The sequence below is a fragment of the Hordeum vulgare genome, chromosome 4H, assembly GCF_904849725.1.
Source record: "Hordeum vulgare subsp. vulgare chromosome 4H, MorexV3_pseudomolecules_assembly, whole genome shotgun sequence".
NCBI lineage: Eukaryota > Viridiplantae > Streptophyta > Magnoliopsida > Poales > Poaceae > Hordeum > Hordeum vulgare.
Window position 1 is genome coordinate 378,132,483 of NC_058521.1, and position 11,124 is coordinate 378,143,606.

Here is an 11,124-nt window from a genome sequence, read left to right on the forward strand (position 1 = left end):
TCATGTTGTTAGACAACGGTGAACCTTCGAACTATGAAGAAGCGATGGCGGGCCCGGATTCCAACAAATGGCTTGAGGCTATGAAATCCGAGATAGGATCCATGTATGAGAACAAAGTATGGACTTTGGTGGACTTGCCCGATGACCGGCGAGCCATAGAAAATAAATGGATCTTCAAGAAGAAGACTGATGCAAACGGTAATGTAACCGTTTACAAAGCTCGACTTGTCGCAAAGGGTTTTCGACAAATTCAAGGAGTTGACTACGAAGAGACTTTCTCTCCCGTAGCAAAGCTGAAATCGGTCTGAATCATGTTAGCAATTGCCGCCTTTTATGATTATGAAATTTGGCAAATGGACGTCAAAACAGCGTTCCTTAACGGGAACCTTAAGGAAGAGTTGTATATGATGCAACCAGAAGGTTTTGTCGACCCTAAGGGTTCTAACAAAGTGTGCAAGCTCCAGCGCTCCATCTATGGGCTGGTGCAAGTATCTTGGAGTTGGAACATTCGCTTTAATGAGGTGGTTAAAGCGTTTGGGTTCATACAGGTTTACGGAGAAGCCTGTCTGTACAAGAAAGTGAGTGGGAGCTCTGTAGCTTTCCTCATACTGTATGTGGATGACATATTATTGATGGGGAATAATATAGAGATGTTTGAGAGCATAAAGGCCTATTTGAACAAAAAAAATCAATGAAGGACCTTGGAGAAGCTGCATACATATTAGGCATCAAGATCTATAGAGATAGATCAAGACGCCTCATAGGTCTTTTGCAAAGTACATACCTTGACAAGATATTGAAGAAGTTCAATATGGAAAACTCAAAGAAAGGGTTCTTGCCAGTTTTGCAAGGTATGAGATTGAGTAAGACTCAGTCGCCGACCACGACAGCAGAAAGAGAGAAGATGAGTTCTGTCCCCTACGCTTCAGCCGTGGGCTCTCTAATGTATGCCATGTTGTGTACCAGACCTGATATAAACCTTGCCATAAGTTTGGTAGGAAGGTACCAAAGTGGTCCCGGTATGGAACACTGGGCAGCGGTCAAGAATATCCTTAAGTACCTGAAAAGGACTAAGGAAATGTTTCTCGTTTATGGAGGTGAGGAAGAGCTCGTCGTAAAGGGTTACGTCGACGCTAGCTTCGACACAGATCCGGATGACTCTAAGTCACAGACCGGATACGTATATGTGTTGAATGGTGGGGCAGTGAGCTGGTGAACACCAAGCAAGAAGTCGTGGCAGAATCTACATGTGAAGCGGAGTACATACCTGCTTCAGAAGCAGCTCATGAAGAAATTTGGATGAAGGAGCTCATCACCGACCTTGGAGTGGTTCCAAGCGCGTCGGGTCCAATGACACTCTTCTGTGATAACGATGGGGCCATTGCCATAGCCAAGGAGCCCAGGTTTCACCGGAAGACGAAGCACATCAAGCGCCGCTACAACTCCATCCAGGACCTTGTCCAGAGTGGAGTGATAGATATTTGTAAAGTACACACGGATCTGAATATTGCAGACCCGTTGACTAAACCTCTTCCACGAGCAAAACATGATCAACACCATAATGTTATGGGTGTTCGATACATCACAATGTAACTAGATTATTGACTCTAGTGCAAGTGGGAGACTGTTGGAAATATGCCCTAGAGGCAATAATAAAATGGTTATTATCATATTTCCTTGTCCATGATAATCGTCTATTGTTCATGCTATAATTGTATTAACAGGAAACAGTAATACATGTGTGAGTAAATAGATCACAAAGTGTCCCTAGCAAGCCTCTAGTTGGCTAGCTCGTTAGTCAATAGATGATCATGGTTTCCTGATCATGGGCATTAGATGTCATTGATAACGGGATCACATCATTAGGAGAATGATGTGATGGACAAGACCCAATCCTAAGCATAGAATTAGATCGTATTGTTCGTATGCTAAAGCTTTTCTAATGTCAAGTATCTTTTCCTTCGACCGTGAGATTGTGCAACTCCCGGATACATAGGAGTGCTTTGGGTGTATCAAACGTCACGACGTAACTGGGTGACTATAAAGGTGCACTACGGGTACCTTCGAAAGTGTTTGTTGGGTTGGTACGTATCGAGATCGGGATTTGTCACTCCGTGTGACAGAGAGGTATCTCTGGGCCCACTCGGTAGAACATCATCATGATCTCAATGTGACTAAGGAGTTACTCACACGATGACGTGCTACGGAACGAGTAAAGAGACTTACCGGTGACGAGATTGAACAAGGTATTGGTATACCGACGATCGAATCTCGGGCAAGTTCTATACCGACACACAAAGGGAATTGTATACGGGGTTGATTGAATCCTTGACATCGTGGTTCATCCGATGAGATCATCATGGAGAAAGTGGGAGCGACCATGGGTATCCAGACCCCGCTGATGGTTATTGGCCAGAGAGGTGTCTCGGTCATGTCTGCCTGTCTCCCGAACCCGTAGGATCTACACACTTAAGGTTCGATGACGCTAGGGTTATAGGGAATTGTTATACGAGGTTACCTAAAGTTGTTCGGAGTCCCGGATGAGATCCCGGACGTCACGAGGAGCTCCGAAATGGTCCGGAGGTGAAGATTGATATATAGGATGGATGGTTTCGGACACCGGAAGTGTTTCGGGCATCACCCATAACGTACCGGGACCACCGGGACCACCGGGACCACCGGAGGTGGCCCCGGGGGTCCACCGAAAGGGGGAAACGACCCCGGGAGGTAAGATGGGCCAAGTGGGGGAGGGAACCAGCCCCTAGGTGGGCTGGTGCGCCTCCCCCACTCAGCCCAATGCGCAGGGGAGAGAAAAGGGGGGGCAAACCCTAAGCCAGGTGGGCCTAAGGCCCACCAGGGGTGCGCCACACCCCTCCTTCCCCCCTTGGCCGCCGCACCAGCCCCCATCTAGGGCTGCCCCCCCCCCCAGGAGGGGGAAACCCTCAAGGGGGCGCAGCCCCTCCCTTCCCATATATATACCGGGCACTTTTGGCCATTGGGAGATAGACTTTTCCCTCTCGCTCGACGCAGTCGTGCCCTTCTTCCTCCTCCTCTCTGCCGGTGCTTGGCGAAGCCCTGCCGGGAGACCTCGTCTCTCCATCGACACCACGCCGTCGTGCTGCTGGAGTTCTTCCCCAACCTCTCCTTCCTCCTTGCTGGATCAAGGTGCAGGAGACGTCACCGGGCTGCACGTGTGTTGAACGCGGAGGTGCCGTAGTCCGGCACTAGATCGGAATCGCTGCGAGTACGACTCCATCAACCGCGTTCTAGCAACGCTTCCGCTTAGCGATCTTCAAAGGTATGAAGATGGTCTTACCCCTCTCTCGTTGCTGGTCTCTCCATAGGAAGATCTGAATATGGGTAGGAAAATTTTGAATTTATGCTACGTTACCCAACAACTTTCGCGTGTAAATAGTTATCTTTTTCTTTGGGTCAAGGTAGAAGACCATGGTTACAATGTTTAGTGCCTCTCGCATGCATATCTGTTTATCTGTCAAAGAGCCATATTAATTTGTCTTCTCCTTTGTGTTTGCCTGCAGATTCCAGCTTAGTCCAATGCACAAGCACTCTTATTATTGTTCACATCGTTCGGTCGTGCAAGTGAAAGGCAATAATGACGATATATGATGAAGTGACTGAGCCTGGAAAAGCTGGTATGAACTCGATCTATTTTGTTTTTGTAAATATGACTAGCTCATCGTTCCAGATTCAGCTTTGTTGTGAGAGAAACATGTTTGCAATGACAACTTAGAGATCATAGTTTCTGATGCCATGCTTAATTAGCTAGGAGCTTATAATGGTTTGTCTTGGATGCCAACATAAATTTTGAGATGACTATGATGTAGTATGATAGGATGGTATCCTCCTTTGAATGATTCAAGTGGCTTGACTTGGCGCATGTTCATGCATGTAGTTCAAACAAAATCAACATAGCCTCTATGATATTCATGTTCATGGTGATTTATGTCCTACTCATGCTTGCACTCAATTTTGGTTAATCTCAATGCATTTTGACGACTGTTGTCGCTCTCTAGTTGGTCGCTTCCCAGTCTTTTGCTAGCCTTCACTTGTTGTGCATCCACTTCCATAAACCCAAAATTGTTCCTTATGAGTCCACCATACCTACCTATAAGCGGTATCTACATGTCGTTCCAAGTAAATTTGCATGTGCCACTCTCTAAACCTTCAAGAAATAATCTGTTTTGCATGCCTGAACCGCTCATGTGGTGACAAGGGGCGATAAGTATCTTCCATGCTAGGCGTGTTATCCTCGATATGTGTTTATTCACTATCACTCACGAGAAAGGGGCCGGTAATTGGAATGCCCAGTTCCATGCTGAAATCGAAAAGATAATTGCAAACAAAACTCCCCCTGGATTGTTGTTGGTATGGACGGCACCCGAGTATTCGGCTAGTCGTGGAGTGTGATTGATCGGTGGTGGGGGAGTCAAAACTTTACTTTTCTGTTTGGCAACCGCCTATAGTATGTGTAGCATGGAAGATGGTGAAAACTTTTGGTCATCGCGTTGACAATGAAAGCATGCCACCCAAAATTATTTATCTCTGTTGTCAAAGCTTGAGCTCTGGCACCTCTGCAAATCAATGCTTCCCTCTGTGAAGGGCCTATATATTTATGTTTCTGTTGAGTCATCCTCTTCTTATAAAAGCACCAATTAGAGAGCACCTCCGTCATTTCTATGCTTTGCTTTTAACTGATATTGAGTATGACTCTGACTGGATCTTCTTTGCCATGAATTACAATGTTCAGTCAGCCCTTGATCTTTGAAGGTGCTCTGCATTTATGTTTTGCGATCTCAGAAAGAGCTAGCGAGATACCATCTGTTCATACTGCTTCATGATTGTTTTGATTGAAGTGTTGACATTTGAAACTAATTATTATTGCTCGCTAGTTGATTATGCCATTGATATGAGTTTGCCTTGAGACCTAGATGTCATTGCTTATGTGGTTTGCTTGTGATCTTGCTGAAATTCTGGATATGAGTTAGACATAATTGCAACAACAAGATCAAACAGAGTTCGTAAAAGTTTTTCTTTTGTCTCTTTTCAGTTTGTCAACTGAATTGCTTGAGGACAAGCAAGGCTTTAAGCTTGGGGGAGTTGATACGTCTCCGTCGTATCTACTTTTCCAAACTCGTTTGCCCTTGTTTTGGACTCTAATTTGCATGATTTGAATGGAACTAACCCGGACTAACGTTGTTTTCAGAAGAATTGCCATGGTGTTGTTTTTGCGCAGAAATATAAGTTCTCGGAATGACCTGGAAATTTACGAGGATTTTTGTGGAATATTTATAAAATACTGGCGCAAGAATCAACCGGAGGAGTGGAGCATGGAGCCCACAAGCCCACCAGCCCCCCCCCCCACCGGTCGCGCCTAGCAGGCTTGTAGGGCCCACGGAGCTCCACCGCCTCCAATTCCAGCTCTATTTAGTCCCTTTCGTCCGGAAAAAATCAAGGAGAAGAGTTCATCGCGTTTTACGATACGGAGGCGCCGCCACCACCTGTTCTTCCTCTGGAGGGCAGATCTGGAGTCCGTTCTAGGCTCCGAAGAGGGGAGATCGTCGCCATCGTCATCAGTAACCTTCCTTCATCGCCAATTCCATGATGCTCTTCACCGTTCGTGAGTAATCCCATCATAGGCTTGTTGGACGGTGATGGGTTGGATGAGATCTATCATGTAATCGAGTTAGTTTTGACGGGGATTGATCCCTAGTATCCACTATGTTCTGAGAATGATGTTGCTACTACTTTGCCATGCTTAATGCTTGTCACTAGGGCCCGAGTGCCATGATTTCAGATCTGAACCTATTATGTTCTCGTTAATATATGTGTGTTCTTGATCCTATCTTGCAAGTAGTAGTCACCTACTATGTGTTATGACCCGGCAACCCCGGAGTGACAATACCCGGAACCACTCCCGGAGATGACCATAGTATGAGGAGTTCATGTATTCACTAAGTGCTAATGCTTTGTTCCGGTTCTCTATTAAAAGGAGAACCTTAATATCCCGTAGTTTCCATTAGGACCCCGCTTCCACGGGAGGGATTCACAATAGATGTCATGCAAGTTCTTTTCCCTAAGCATGTATGACTACATACAGAATACATGCCTACATTACATTGACGAACTGGAGATAGTTACTTATCTCTCTGTGTTATAACTGTTGCATGATGAATATCATCCGGCATAATTATCCACCACTGATCCAATGCCTACGAGTTTTTCCTACTGGTCCTTGCTACGTTACTTTACCATTATTGTTGTCGCTGCTGCTACTATTACTCTGTCGCTACTGATGTCACTGCTGCTACTGTTACTCTGTCGCTACTGCTATCACTATTGCTACTGGTTACTGTTGCTACTGTTGCTATCACACTACTCTGCTACTGATACTTTGCTGCAGATACTAAGTCTTTCAGGTGTGGTTGAATTGACAACTCAACTGCTAATACTTGAGAATATTCTTTGGCTTCCCCTTGTGTCAAATCAACAAATTTGGGTTTAATACTCTACCCTCGAAAACTATTGCGATCTCCTATACTTGTGGGTTATCAAAGCTGCTTACATATTGGGCATAAAGATCTATGGAGATCGGTCAAGGCACCTAATAGCTCTTACACAAAGCACATACCTTGATAAAGTTTTGAAGAAGTTCAAAATGGAACAATCCAAGAAGGGGTTCTTGCCTGTGTTACAAGGTATAAAGTTGAGTAAGACTTAATGCCGAGTAACAGCAGAAGATATAGAAAGCATGAGTGTCATCCCATATGCTTTAGCCATAGGATCTATCATGTATGCAATGTTGTGCACAAGACCGGATGTCAGCCTGGCCATAAGTATGCCAGGCAGGTTTCAAAGTGATCCAGGAGTGGAACACTGGGCGGCGGTCAAGAATATTTTGAAGTACCTAAAAAGGACTAAGGAAATGTTTCTCGTTTATGAGGGTGACGAAGACCTCGTCGTAAAGGGTTACGTCGACACAAGCTTTGACACCGATCCTGATGACTCTAAGTCGCAAACCAGATACATATTTGTTCTTAACGGGGGTACGGTAAGCTGGTGCAGTTCCAAGCAAAGTGTCGTAGATGATTCTACATGCGAAGCGGAGTACATAGCTGCCACAAAGGCGGCGAAGGAGGGTGTCTGGATGAAGCAGTTCATGTCAGATCTTGGAGTAGTGCCAAGTGCACTGGATCCAATCAATTTGTTCTGTGACAACACGGGTGCCATTGCTCTAGCCAAGGAACCAAGGTTTCACAAGAGGACCAGACACATAAAGTGACACTTCAACGCCATCCACGATTACATCAAGGAGGAAGACATAAATATTTGCAAAGTGCACACGGATCTGAATGTTGCAAATCCACTAACTAAACCTCTACCACGAGCGAAGCATGAACAACACCAAACTGTATAGGTGTTAGATTCATTACATTGTAAATCACATGAAGATGTGAGACTAGATTGTTGACTCTAGTGCAAGTGGGAGACTATTGGAAATATGCCCTAGAGGCAATAATAAAATAGTTATTATTATATTTCATGTTTCAAGATAATCGTTTATTATCCACGCTATAACTGTATTGAATGGAAACATAAATGCATGTTTGGATATATATATATATACAAAACTATGTCCCTAGTGAGTCTCTAGTTGACTAGCCTGTTGATCAAAGATGGTTAAGGTTTCCTAGCCATAGACAAGTCTTATCACTTGATGACGGGATCACATCATTAGGAGAATGATGTGATGGACAAGACCCAAACTATGAACGTAGCATATGATCGTGTCATTTTGTTGCTATTGTTTTCTGCATGTCAAGTATTCATTTGTATGACCATGAGATCATGTAACTCACTGACACCGGAGGAATGTCTTGTGTGTATCAAACGTCGCAACATTACTGGTGACTATAAAGGTACTCTATAGGCATCTTTGAAGGTGTCCCTTGAGTTAGCATGGATCAAGACTGAGATTTGTCACTTCGTGTGAGGGGGAGAGGTATCTCGAGGCCCACTCGGTACTACAACATCACATATAAGCCTTGCAAGCAAAGTGACTAAAGAGTTAGTCACGGGATCTTGTATTACGGAACGAGTAAAGAGACTTGCCGGTAACGAGATTGAAATAGGTATGGAGATACCGACGATCGAATCTCGGGCAAGTAACATACCGAAGGACAAAGGGAATGGTATACGGGATTATATGAATCCTTGACATAGAGGTTCAACCGTTAAGATATTCTTAGAATATTTAGGATCCAATATGGACATCCAGGTCCCGTTATTGGATATTGACCGGAGAGTGTCTCGGGTCATGTTTGCATAGTTCTCAAACCCGCATGGTCTGCACACTTAAGGTTCGGTGACGGTTCGGTATAGTTGAGTTATAGGTGTTGGTGACCAAAGTTTTTTTTGGAGTCCCGTATGAGATCCCGGATGTCACCAAGAGTCCCGAAATGGTCCGGAAACGAAGATTGATATATAGGAAGTTGGTATTTGGATTCTGGAAGAATTTCGGGCTTTGCCGGGAGTGTACATAGAGTGACGAATGGGTACCGGGGGCCCACCATGTGGGCCCACCACTCCCCAAAAGGGCCACGAGGACTTTATGGTGGCGCAATAGCTCATAGTGGGCTGACTAGTCAACCAAAGAAATCCCATGAGGTAAAAGTGGAAAAAACCAAAAGAGGTGGACAACTTGGGGAGGAGTCCTACTCCAAGTAGGATTGGAGGCGGACTCCTCCTCTCTAGCTTCGACGGAGCCCAAGGAGATTCTCCATGGTGCTCAAGACTAGCCCCTCCTGCCTCCTATATATACTAGAGGTTTTAGGGTTTTTGAGACACAATTTCAGCCACGTACAATCCTCTCCTCTAGTGTGTAGTTCCTCCTCTAGATCGGATTTCTGCGGTGCTTAGGCAAAGCCCTGCAGGAATAGATCACCACCATCACCGGCGCACAGTCACACTGTCGGAGAACTCATCTACTTCCCCTTCTCTCTTGCTGGATCAAGAAGGTGGAGATCATCATCAAGTTGTACGTGTGATGAACGCGGAGGTGTCCTCCGTTCGGTGCTAGATCGGGACGGGTCGTGGGACGGCGACGATTTGGATCCCGAAGACGTTCCACTACATCAACCGCATTTCTTAACGCTTCCCACTTAGCAATCTACAAGGGTATGTAGATCCGATCTCCCTCTCGTAGATTATCATCACCATGATAGGTTTTCGTGTGCATAGGGAAAAATTTGTTTCCCATGCAACGTTCCCCAATAGGTCCCCTGCAGTCATTCCCTCCATGGGAAGGATTGCGTGACCGACCCCCTACATGCTGGCACCAGATCGAACAAGAAGTGGTTGTTCGAGGGGTGAGTGTGGATAGGAAGGCGAGGGTGGTCCATACCGAGGGGCCCCAAACAGTTGGGGCATGTCATGGCCGGCCACCAAATGTGGTATCTCGGTCCTCGACCTGTGGGAGGGTCCGATCGGTCCGCATAAAGGGGCGAACACATTGTCGGTTATCCCATGAAGTTGTTATGTTTGAACATCTGCGGTTTCGTCAACCTGGGCTAGCGCCACCAATTGATTGAGTATATGTGGTAGGAAGACGTTGATATTGTGGGCCTACAAGAACAACCTGACATGATTTCTCTCTTGTGTAGTTGCATAGCCTCTCTAGGAGGCCTTTTGCTTGGCAATGGCTCTCGGCGACTAGTCAATCGGGCGGTATCCTTATCGGTGTCCGGAGGACTCGTTCATCGTGGAGGACATGGACAAAGGGGAGTTTTTCCACAGCATGTCCCTGGCCAACTCATGACTGAACCTTAGTTGGGAGGTAATAATTGTCTACGACCCAGCTAATCATGGACAGTGGGCGCATTCCTTGTCGAACTACAGGCTAAGCTGGACTCATGCCACACTCCTGTGGTGGTGGCTGGGGACTTCAACCTTATTTTTCAGCATGTGGACAAGATCTCGGCCAACATGGACATCGCGCGCATGTGGTTGTTCAATGACTGCATTGCGGAAATGACACTCCAGGAAATAGCCCATGTAGGGTTGTCTTTAAACTAACGTTTGTGCTTGCAGATGCGCATGTGATCATATTGTAATAGTTAAATATCGACTTGCACGTCGATGCTATGGCAACCGGCAGGAGCCATAGGGTTGTCTTTAAACTAATGTTTGTGCTTGCAGATGCGTTTACTATATTGCTAGGTAGTAGCTTTAGTAGTGATAGCATAGATAGCACGACAACCTCGATGGCGGCACAATGATGGATATCATGATGATGGAGATCATGGTGGCTGGGGACTTCAACCTTATTTGTCAGCATCTGGACAAGAGCTCGGCCAACATGGACATTTTGTGCATGTGGTTGTTGCATTGCGGAAATGCCACTCCGGGAAATAGCCCACGTAGGGGCTAGATTCACCGGGACTAATAAACAGCTAGACCCAATCTGGAGTGTGTTGGATCGGGTTTTGGTCTCTGTCCAGTGGGACGTCATGTTCCCACTTTGTTCCCTCAAGGCGGTCACTCATATTGGCTCTGATCATTGTCCCCTGCACTTATCTTCAGGGGAGGGTTCTTTGCCTAGGACGACACGATTTCACTTTGAACCCTCTTGGTTGCTACAACCGGGGTTTTCCAAGTTTGTCCATCTTAGGTGTACGGAGGCGGAGGCATCCCGACCAAGGGTGCTTTGTGTGGTTGACATTTGGCATCATTGTGCCAAAGTGACTAGGCAATTCATGTGTGGCTGGGGTGCCAACATGGGGCCACACTCAGAGCTCGCAAAGGGGAGTTGCTAGACCAGATTAATACTCTGGATATCTTAGTTGATAGTGCGAGGCTCTCGGTGGATGAGTGACTGCAGCGTTATACCTTCGAGGCGTCGTTGTTGGAGATCTACAAGGGGGAGGGCCAGAAATGTCTCCTCGAGGGGGATGTGAAAAGGATCGAGATGGACCTAGAGGGGGGGTGAATAGGTACAAATCCAAATTTTAATAATTACTTAGCAATTTTAGGCTAAAGTGCGGAATATGAGTGTAAGTCTAATAATTGCTATGACAAAGAGTAAGCTATTAGGAGTGAAGCAAGGCA